General features: G+C 31.1%; 1 non-coding gene across 1 annotated transcript; it reads left to right on the forward strand.

Annotated features, from left to right (window-relative positions):
- Positions 1-4,293: 4,293 nt before the first annotated feature.
- TRNAR-UCG (transfer RNA arginine (anticodon UCG)) lies at positions 4,294-4,366 on the forward strand. The gene has a single exon. It is a non-coding gene; the product is annotated as a tRNA-Arg (tRNA).
- The last annotated feature ends 7,722 nt before the right edge of the window (positions 4,367-12,088 follow it).

Here is a 12,088-nt window from a genome sequence, read left to right on the forward strand (position 1 = left end):
GGATATTCTTTTTTATATTTTGTTTTGGAAATTGGGGAAATACAATAGAAATATCGCATGCTTGATAATCAATCATCAATCAATACATATAATAAAATTCTAGAAAAGTGGTGTCTGTACAATGGAAATATGTAAAAAAAAATTAGCAGGGGTTATTACTAAATCGATCCCAAACCCAAAACTGTTGTTAAAAAAATTTTTGTCTGTTTGTCTGTTTGTCTGTTTGTCTGTTTGTCTGTATGTTTGAACACGCTAATCTCAGAAACGGCTTATCCGATTTAGATGCGGTTTTCACTAATATATTGTGGTAAGCTTTATTTAACATTTAGTGTTTATTTCATGTCAATCGGTTCATAAATAAAAAAGTTATGACCATTTAAGTAATCACAGCGAACATTTGCTAAGGCATTCTATACATGAATTACTTTATTACGTAAATTATACGCTAAAGTTATTCCTTGACATTTCCAGATGATCATATCGAAAGTCCTCAAGCGTGGGGGGGGGGGGTGGTTATGCTGAGGGGGTAGTAGGGGGGGTCAAAGGACCTTTATTTAGATTTTTGCTCATAAGTCTAAAACCTGCACAAATAGCATTATGGTTACTTCTAGGTAAATTTTCTATATAAAAGGTCTTTGAAATTATGTCGTAGGTATTATATTTTTAACCCCCGACGCAAAAAGAGGGGTGTTATGACCGCTATGTGTGCATTGCGTGTCTGTCTGTGCCACCGTAGCTCGCTAACGGGTAATACGAAATAGATGCGTTTTTTTGTTACATTAGTTGTTTTTTATATTATATTGGGGTGGAAAAAACGCATGTTAGTTGTTAATGTAGGTTGTTAATGTAGGTTATACCCAAGTGATATATCAAATGAAAATAGACGACATGTCAGAAACAATTAGTCAAATTTTATCAAAATCGGTTCATCCATTTATTTGATATAGGGGTAAAAGTGGGAATAAATAAATGAATTTTATCAAATATACTCAAGTGACGTATCTAATGAAAGACATGACGTGTAAAGTACAATAAGACATATTTTATCAAAATTGGTTCATCCATTTATTGGATAAAAGTGGCAATAAAAGTTGTCAAATATACCTAAGTGGCATATCAAATGAAAGGGCATGACCTGACGTGAGAAGTATAATGAGGCATAGGTATTTAATCAAAATCGGTTCATCCATTTATTATATAGAGGGGTAAAAGTGGGAATGAAAAAAACGAATGTTGTCTGTTATACCCAAGTGATATATCAAATGAAAAAAGACGACCTGTCAGAAACAACAAGTCAAATTATATCAAAATTGGTTCATCAATTTATTTGATATAGGGGTTAAAGTGGGAATAAATAAATAAATTTTATCAAATATACTCAAGTGACGTATCTAATGAAAGACATGACGTGTAAAGTACAATAAGACATAATATTTTATCAAAATTGGTTCATCCATTTATTGGATATAATATGTAGGTATAAAAGTGTGAATAAAAGTTGTCAAATATACCCAAGTGGCATATCAAATGAAAGGGCATGACCTAACGTGAGAAGTATAATGAGGCATATTTAATCAAAATCGGTTCATCCAATAATTATATGTAGGGCAAAAGTGGGAATGAGAAAAACGAATGCTGTCTGTTATACCCAAGTGATATATCAAATGAAAAAAGACGACCTGTCAGAAACAATTAAGTAGTCCAATGTTATCAAAATCGGTTCATCCATTTATTTGATATAGGGGTGAAAGTGGGAATAAAAGTTGTCGAATATACCCAAGTGGCATATCAAATGAAAGGGCATGACCTGACGTGAGAAGTATAATGAGGCATATTTAATCAAAATCGGTTCATCCAATAATTATATGTAGGGCAAAAGTGGGAATGAGAAAAACGAATGCTGTCTGTTATACCCAAGTGATATATCAAATGAAAAAAGACGACCTGTCAGAAACAATTAAGTAGTCCAATGTTATTAAAATCGGTTCATCCATTTATTTGATATAGGGGTGAAAGTGGGAATAAATAATAAATTTTATCAAATATACTCAAGTGACTTATCTAATGAAAGACATGACGTGTAAAGTACAATAAGACATATTTTATCAAAATTGGTTCCTCCATTTATTGGATATAGGTATAAAAGTGGGAATAAAAGTTGTCAAATAATATACCCAAGTGGCATATCAAATGAAAGGGCATGACCTGACGTGTGAAGTATGATGAGGCATATTTAATTAAAATCGGTTCATCCATTTATTGATTTATAGCGGTAAAAGTGGGAATGAATAATCGAATGTGGTCAAATAATATATATACTCAAGCGGCATATCAAATGACGTGTGAATTACAATTAGTCATGTTTTATCAAAATTGGTTAATCTGTTTATTAGATACATACTAGCGGTCGGCCCCGGCTTCGCCCGTGGTACATATTTAGCAATAAAAAGTAGCCTATGTTCTTTCTCAGGGTCTAAAGATTGTCTGTGCCAAATTTCATCAAAATCGGTCCAGTAGTTTATGAGCCTATTCATTACAATCAAACAAACAAACAAACAAAGTTTTACTCTTTATAATATTAGTGTAGACCTTAGGGGTGATAGTGGGGATAAATAATCCAAATGGAGTACCAAACGAAAGGATATGACATGTACATAATAATATATAGGTATGATTAGACATGGTTTAGATCAAAATCGGTTCTGCCATTTACTAGGGGTCAAAGGGAAAAGTTGAAAGTCTGTGAAAGTAGAAGGAATACGGGAGAATAACCACATCCTGGAAATTTTGAACTCTTCTGTACCTAAGTTTTATAGCTCAGTTTAGTAATAAATTTTACTAACAGTTCTTTTGTGTTCTTATTTATTTTATTTCTTAACTTTATAATAATGTGTAAGTACTTATAATTTAGTTGTATATGATAGTACGTGTTTCAAGACGTGTTTACTCAATAATTGTGTGTTAAGTAGTAACTACTATGCAGTCACTATTCCACGCGGACGAAGTCGCGGGCACAGCTAGTTATTAAATATACCTACGTTTAATAGGTTCATATTAATTTATAAATTAATTAATGTAATCTATATTTTTGTAATAAAAATGCCATTGAAGAGGTAAATTATTTTCTATTTTCATACATATTTTTTTAAATACATTCCTATCTAGTTTGTTTTATATACATATATGGAAACAATAGGCTCAAGATATTGTAGTCAATAGTTTGTAGTCCGTTGTGCAAGTCGGTGTATACTTTCTTCAATTAGGGATTTAGTATTCTCATAAACTTTTTGACTAGACCATAATTTTACGGTACTATGTAGAGGTGTAATGAGATTAAAATATAAACAGTTAATAATCATTTCTCTTGAAACTAACCTTTAAAATGTTTATTAATTAATTATTATTTAAGGATTTTATATTTTCTATTAAGAAATAAAATTAATGGCCTACATTCGTAGCAGCTGATGTCAATGTACGAAAATGCACCCTGGTGTAGAATATGCGGGAATGAAAAAGCAATATTGTTTGCAGGCTACGAAAGTTTTTGTCAGTAGTTCAATCTGAATCTTCATGCTAAGAGCCTAAAGTTCATATTTTAGTATTAATGGAAACAGGGGCTCGACATTGCACCCTCTTTCTAACGTATTTGGGGTGTCCCACCTTCTCGCTGGTCATGCTCTCCTAGTCCCCATTGTTTTGGTTTTGTGCCAAATGTACTTTCTCAGGCCCTTTTTTATTTTTCGTTTTTTATTATTATTGTATTCCTTTTTCTTGACAACGAATTATGGTAATTTTGCTATCTCAATATTCAAAACACCACAAAAAATACAAGACTTTGGATTTTGGTCCTAACCTTCGTCCTAAAATAATATTAATTTAAGCAACTACAACAGAAAGCTAGTTACTGGGCTTCAAAACTAGAACATTGATTCATTTGATTGTTACTTTGAATAATGGATAATTATAATACTCAAAAGATCATTATTAATACACTTATTTACTTTTTGTTACAATGGTACTTACGTTTTAAATTTTATAATTTTTACTTTCTCGATCACAGAATAATTATTCATTAAACATCGCTATTAGTTGAGTGAAAATTATTTTTATTTGCTCGTGTTAATTATAAAGTCTCTATCGGAAGTTATTATATAAATAAATAAGTACACATTGTGTTTTAATATAACCTATATTTTTTACTTAGGTATTTGATATTTCCCATACTATGAAAGGTAGAAAATTTTTAGGCACTAGGTGTTAAAATTGCATCTATTTTTAGAACATCCCAAACAAGACCGTGTGGCCTAATGGATAAGGCGTCGGACTTCGGATCCGAAGATTGCAGGTTCGAGTCCTGTCACGGTCGATTTCAGCCTTTTGCGAAAAACTCATTTTTTTCATAAAATAGTAAAAGTAGTGATTTCAAAATTCTAATCCTCGTGATTATTACGTTTTATTTTCACAATGAGTCCGATGTGCAAAAAGGTAGCAACCTACAAAACAAGCTGGAAATAATATATTATGCCTATCGACATATAATTACAATTAATATTAATATCTACGATGTTCATTTTAAAAAGAATTGCAAATACGTCCTTTCATATAAAAATTATTCTGATTTACTGCGTAGAAATATTATCCTTTGAAATCCTATTACACATTTTGAATGTGAAACTTGATTATACGCAACATTAAAATTATAAGATTTCCCAAGCATTTCTTTCTTTTATGTACCAAAGAAATGAATAAGCATTTTGTTAGGTTTCCTAAGAAAGTATGAAATGGCAATGACCTTTCTAAATTTGTTATTATATCCCATGAGTGTAAATGCGAGAAAATGAAGATAAAATTAACCCTTGTCTGATGTCTACTTGGGTGGAAATTTATAGTCTATGCTTAGTGTCATTTTTATGATGAGATAATAAAAAGCTTCAAATAGATACACGAAATACCTAGACAGAATAAAATAAGTATTGTATTATGGAGACTTGAGTCAAATACTGTTTCAGCTATGCGTACCTAATTTGTTGTATTTTTCGTTTTTATTTAAAGGGTTCAAGGTTCAAGGGGTCAACAGTGTGAGTTCTACCTAAAAGTTATGTTATGTGATCAATGTAATAATATTATTAGCTTTGGTTGATTCCATATTGTTGTTTCATATTTTCTATAATATAAGTAAATAATTTTTTCCTCAAATTGATCTCATAATGTAAGGTCTAATAAACACTTTTTTGCAAAAAAATATTTTTTATTTCATCTCCTTAATAATTCATGCAATAAGGGGTTAAATATGCAAATTAAATTATTTAGCGAAGCTAAGCTATAATCGAGTTGAAATTTTAGTATTTTTGCTGCTTCTTCATGTTCTTGTGGTTTCAAAAAGTGTGAAGACATTATCACTATGATTCAATTTTATCAGAGTATCATAAATGTATAAGAGCTATAAAGCAATGAACTTCGAAAAGAGAGCATTTAGTTTTATTACACCAGTGATAATAATATGCAGTATCAAATATCTTGGAAACAGTCTGAAGAAGGTGACTGTACGGGTAATAGTATTGAATTTTTTACGATCCCGTAATGAGATACGGCAATTGTCAGACTGTTTTGGAGGTCCTAGTAGATATTGGTCCTTCGGTTCTTTGAATTTATTAAATACCCAGAGGTTTTTAAACTTATATTATAAAGAGTTAGTATTAGTACGTTAAAAAATGTCATGTTTGTTCTTTACGATGTAACGCGTTTTCCATTATGATTTCATCCATTTAACTATACCCAATGACTGTACCAAATACAAGTTCATAAAATTAACTCGACCAATTTTAACAATTAGTTTATCATTAGAAATCTACATCTTTATAGTAGTACGTACCTACCTAGGTTTATTTATATCTTAGTTATGTTTAAAATTAAACGTTTTAAAAACAAATAATATTAAAATTCCTTTAGACAATATTCACTTCGGAACACTTAGAATTGGTAGCGAAAGCTTAAAATAAGGAAAGCTTTTTTGAAATCGCCTACGATGTAACTGCAGCCAGAAAATAGATAAGACACAAACAGAAAGAAGGTAGTGTCAATTGTCAACTGAGTTAAAAACTAAAAATACATATTTTAAAAGCCATTGCTTTATTTTACCATTTACCAAAGGGAAATAGGATGCACATAAAACAATTTTCCGTAGCGTCTACATAGGTATTTATTATTTTTGTAAATATTATTGAGAAAATTACAATGAACGCTAGAAATATTGAGCAAAAGCTTAGGTAAAAAAGCTCTTTGTACCAAATATCATTCTTAATTTATTAGCATAATTTCTTGTAAATTCTGAAAATGTCAATGCACACAAAGAGCGCAAAAAAACGAGTTCATTTTAATTTCATTTATGATTTTTTATAATGATTAAATAATGTCATTAAAATAATATATCCCCTTTTGCAAGGGATGTGTGGTTCAGAAAGCATTTTCGCAGACCAAGGTCGCATCAAAAGGGAATACAATATTGGTAATAACATCTCGAGCCTTATTAGAGTGGCCTCGAGCCGCCAATGCTAGGATCAAGGGTGGCCTTCGAGACATCATCCCCAAATATTTTGATAGTCATTTGATAAGGAAAAAGATGCTGTTGGAGTCATAAATATTAAGTTAATACCGCAATATGCTTTCTCCTTTTATAGTAGATGGTGTATGTTTTGTTTGTGATGTTAAAATAAAGTTTTTTTACCTTATAAACTAAGAAAATAGAAATAAAACAAAAATATTTTTTTGTTCGATACACAGCCTGCAAACCAAAACAACAGGTACTAGGGCAGCACAGAATCGAAGTATTCTATGTCTAGACCAATACATTCATACTGAGTGAGGTTGGCTGAAAGTCTGGAACGCAGCTTTGTATATCAGACGTGTTTAGTTTTCACTTTTTTATAACTACTTTATTTACAATATTTACTAATTCATCTCTTATAAAAATACAGCATTTCATACCACTTAGGTACCTAACGGTTTTTTTTTAATTCACAGATAAAATAATACTACCTATACCGGTATACATACTTACAACAATATTTTCAATTGTCTACATAATAATATCATACATTTATAAAGTAAAAATACATAGGGTATATTCTATTTCTAATACTAGTTTAGGAAGTGCTTCAACAAACATAAGTTAAATACGTGTTTCCGTTTCAGTTCTGCGCACATTTTCTGCGTTCCGGTTGTTGTATTTATTGCAATGGCAAGATGTTTATAAAACAAGGTGAAAAGTCAAAACAATGTACCAGGATAGCATGGAATGTAAAAGGTTTGTTGAACTTCCATGTTCATTAATAATAATCGACATTGGAATGCTTCGTAATGGTAATTAGTCACGCAACATAATATTTGCAACAACACAGAATCATCATAATCCTCATTGGAGTTTGTTTTCTATGAACGTGTACACGTCTACAATATAAGGGCAATATTTATTTATTAATTAATTTTACACTTTAATAGTTGTACAAATAGGAAACCTTAGAACTACTTACAGTAAGAACAGAGTACCTACAACTAATTTGGCGGCCTTATCACTTAATAGTGATCTCTAGCAGGCAACCACGGTAAAAGGTAACCAGAAACAAAAATATCACTATATGTACTTAGATATACCTAGTTCATCACTAGATTAGAGTCGAATGCCTAACTCCTAAATTGTATGGTAGCCTGTAGTGACACATATCTGTTGATAGGAATTTTGTAGAGTCTGAAAAAATATTCTAGAAGGTACTCAAAGCCACAATATATTTTATATTAAAAAATACACCAACAGCAGCTTGTGAATACGTCTTCCATAACAAAATAAAAGGAACCCGTTAGAGTCATAATAAATAAAAACAATGACTAATTAGTTAACTTGTTTAGAAAGCTTTTATGTTCCAATTTTCTAAACACTACTAGGAAATGTTTGACTATATTTAAGATGAAAGATAAGATTTATTACACGCAATTATGAGCTTTATTGTATTGAATATGTTGTGATCATTATAAAGATGTAGGTACAATTCGATAATGGTAGTCCTACGCACTATTAGAGTTCCGTACAAAGAGAGATAAGCGAAAATTGATGTACATTTTATTTTGTTTGTATTCAAATATCAAACATGTCTTCTTTTAATCAAACAGGTAAAAATACTGTTTTCGTTTGTGAAAGTTAACCCATTTCTTTGATATCTATTCTTTTCCTTTTGCAAATATGTGAGAATAGATTTGGGATCATATTTTTCAAATATTTTTCATATTATGGAATACTATTCACATCTTTCATAATTCTGATATACTATTGAGTATTAAACTGTATGGCTAAAACCTAACAGATCTGTAGCGCTGCTCTATGCAATGCACCGTAGAAGCAAAGCTTTTGTAAAACGATAAAAAAATATTTTAGAAATTTATTAAGAAGGTTTTAAAATTTTTTCTCTCCACTATGGTTGTCTCTAATTTACACATTTTTCTGAGATTTCATTAGACGTATTAATTAATAAGTAGGGATTAGACTGTAAAAAAAATCAGACAAAAAAACGAATATACGGAACCAATATCCTCAATATTTAAATATGTATTGTCCCAACCAATGGCCCAATGACCCCGCGATGAGCAATGGACGAGATTCGAACCCGTTTCTAGAGAAATGAAAAGTTGTTGTTGTTTCGCATATGTAAATTTATTTTTTTTATTTTCGAAACTTACTTTGGTCGAGTCCCAAAAACGGAAACCAAAATAAACCTTCCTCTTAAGTTCTAGATACGTAGTATATTATTATTAGTCTGTGGTTCTAGTATGTTCCTTTTTACATATTATCATAGGATTTCAGATTGTAAACAACTTGAGATAATAAAAATAAATCTATAGAAATGAAAGGTGAATGTTTGTAAATTCGCCTTTTTTTAAAGCAACCTAATTGCTAAAAAGCAATATCTTCCAAGCAACCGAATTATAATATATGTGCTAGGTTTCCTCCCGCGGCTTCGCCCGCGCAGTCAAAGAAAAACCCTCATAGTTCCCGTTCCCGTGGGATTTCCGGGATTGCGTCATTTTCCCGGGATAAAAAGTAGCCTATGTCCTTTCTCGGGTACCAAAATATCTCCATACCAAATTTCATGAAAATTGGTTCAGTAGTTTAGGCGTGATTGAGTAACAGACAGACAGACAGAGTTACTTTCGCATTTATAATATTAGTATGGATTAGTACTTGAATTTGTTGAAAGAAGTTGAACTATAAGTCTGTAAATAATTCATGATTGGATAGCAAAACAATCGATCTTGTTATGATAAGTGGAAATGTATTGGATCCATAAATTCTATTTTCATATGCGGTTTATATATTCCGAAGCGCGAAGTTTTATTAGTCGAAGATAAATAATGAATAAAACATTTATAAAGTTTACATCCCCAAATGGAGAAGTATTAACTATACAGAAAACCACATCAGGTTTCAATATACATATTAAAATAAGCCTGATGTTTTTGCATATTCTTTCCTTTCAGTTAGATGTAAAATTAGGAAAAAATGCGTGAGATCCTAAAGTCCAATTTGGAAAAAGAAAAAAAAAAGCTTACCTATGAAGGTCTCTTAAAAAGGGGCACCTCATTTAATTCAGTAACGTTTTTTCGATATGTTGGTATTTAACAATCTATATAATATTATTCTATATACATAATAGGTATCTTTCTTATAAAAGTTTAGGCTCAGGAAGAGCACTAATACCTACTCAAATATCATTATTTATTATTCGCTTTACAATGGAGATTTGTCAGATGTGGGATGTTTGATGTTTCATCGCGTACAGTGAGACATAGGAGAAAGTTTTTGGTTAAGAAGATCGAATTTCTATTGGATTATGAGTCATTTATTGTTTTTTTGGATTATGAGTTATTTATATTTAATTAAAAATTATTGTTATTGTGGCATTTAAATTCTGTTTTTAAATAATTTTATTTGTTTTATACTAAATTACCTACTTCTACAATATAACAAACTCAATGAAAACATTACATTTTTATTAGAGCAAGTATTTTAAGATTTGTATAATTTCGATACTCTTCCTTATCCTTCATTAAGATAAATAAATCCATGAATGTTCATTTAATTCGGATCAAATGTGAAATAGACCTATTTCCTGGATTATATTTATGAACCAAAATTTGTGACTCCCGACACGTGCTTCTTGTTTTAAGCCACTGTCAAATATTAAGCTAAAAATATATTATACTCAAAAATGGCGAAGGGGTATAACAAGACAAACATTGTTATAAATATAAATATCCAGTATATTTATTCATCGTCTATTATGTGGTAGCAACTAGCAAGGAAATACATGGTAGTTTTAATTTAAATAACTTCTTTCTCTATAGTCCATTGAATAAAAAGTTCTAGAGTGCGTGAGTTAGTAACGTAAGATGTTTCTTCGGAAACATGTCAAGAGTCCCTAGGTAATAAACATACTAAAACCCCGGGACACTAGGAGGAGCCCCGGAGTGGGGGGAGGGGGGGAATGGGTCCATTTTTTCATTTTTCGCTTAAATCTCAAAAACGGTACATGTTTGAGAAAAACTTTCAATGAAAAGTTGAAAGGCCATAAAATTATCTACAAGTTGTACCTAAATCATTTTTTCCTATATCCTACCGTTTCTGAGTTATACGCAGTAAAAAATGATTTTGGCTCAAATAATTTCCCCATACCGATCAAAAAATATTTCTTTCTTCCAAAAAACTCAAATGTGCAACTTGTGACCGGTACTGATAGATTGCTCTTAATTAGGTCTATAATTGGTAAAATAAACACTTTCCTCCATGGAAGCCTTTAGGAGGAATCGATTGTCAAAATATTATATTAGGGCAGTTTGAGTTACTGAACTTGATCTTTTTATTTTTTTCTTCCAAAAAACTCAAAAGTGCAACTTGTGACCGGTACAGATAGATTGCTCATAATTAGGTCTATCATTGATAAAAATACCAGATTCCACCACGGAGGCGTTTACGGGGAATTGAATTTTATCAGGGTAGTTACGATACTTGAACTTTTTATTTTTTTTCTTCCAAAAAACTCAAAAGTGCAACTTGTGACCGGTACAGATAGATTGCTCATAATTAGGTCTATCATTGGTAAAATAAACACATTCCTCCATGGAAGCCTTTAGGAGGAATCGATTGTCAAAATATTATATTAGGGCAGTTTGAGTTACTGAACTTGATCTTTTTATTTTTTTCTTCCAAAAAACTCAAAAGTGCAACTTGTGACCAGTACTGACAGATTGCTCTTAATTAGGTCTATAATTGGTAAAATAAACACATTCCTCCATGGAAGCCTTTAGGAGGAATCGATTGTCAAAATATTATATTAGGGTAGTTTGAGTTACTGAACTTGATCTTTTTATTTTTTTCTTCCAAAAAACTCAAAAGTGCAACTTGTGACCGGTACAGATAGATTGCTCATAATTAGGTCTATCATTGATAAAAATACTAGATTCCACCACGGAGGCGTTTACGGGGAATTGAATTTTATTAGGGTAGTTACGATACTTAAACTTTTTATTTTTAGTCTTCCAAAAAACTCAAAAGTGCAACTTGTGACCGGTACCGATAGATTGCTCATAATTAGGTCTATCATTGATAAAAAAACCAGATTCCACCATGGAGGCGTTTAGGAGGTATTGAATTTTATTATGGTAGTTACGATTCTTGAACTTTTTAACTAACTACCCTAATAAAATTCAATTCCCCGTAAACGCCTCCATGGTGGAATCTGGTATTTTTATCAATGATAGACCTAATTATGAGCAATCTATCTGTACCGGTCACAAGTTGCACTTTTGAGTTTTTTGGAAGAAAAAAAATAAAAAGTTCAAGTATCGTAACTACCCTGATAAAATTCAATTCCCCGTAAACGCTTCCGTGGTGGAATCTGGTATTTTTATCAATGATAGACCTAATTAAGAGCAATCTATCAGTACTGGTCACAAGTTGCACTTTTGTGTTTTTTGGAAGAAAAAAATAAAAAGATCAAGTTCAGTAACTCAAACTGCCCTAATATAATATTTTGACAATCGA

The sequence above is a fragment of the Colias philodice genome, chromosome 21 (assembly GCF_061535455.1).
Source record: "Colias philodice isolate Cphi_HAF_F1 chromosome 21, ilColPhil1 Martin Lab GWU primary, whole genome shotgun sequence".
In the NCBI taxonomy this organism is placed as follows: domain Eukaryota; kingdom Metazoa; phylum Arthropoda; class Insecta; order Lepidoptera; family Pieridae; genus Colias; species Colias philodice.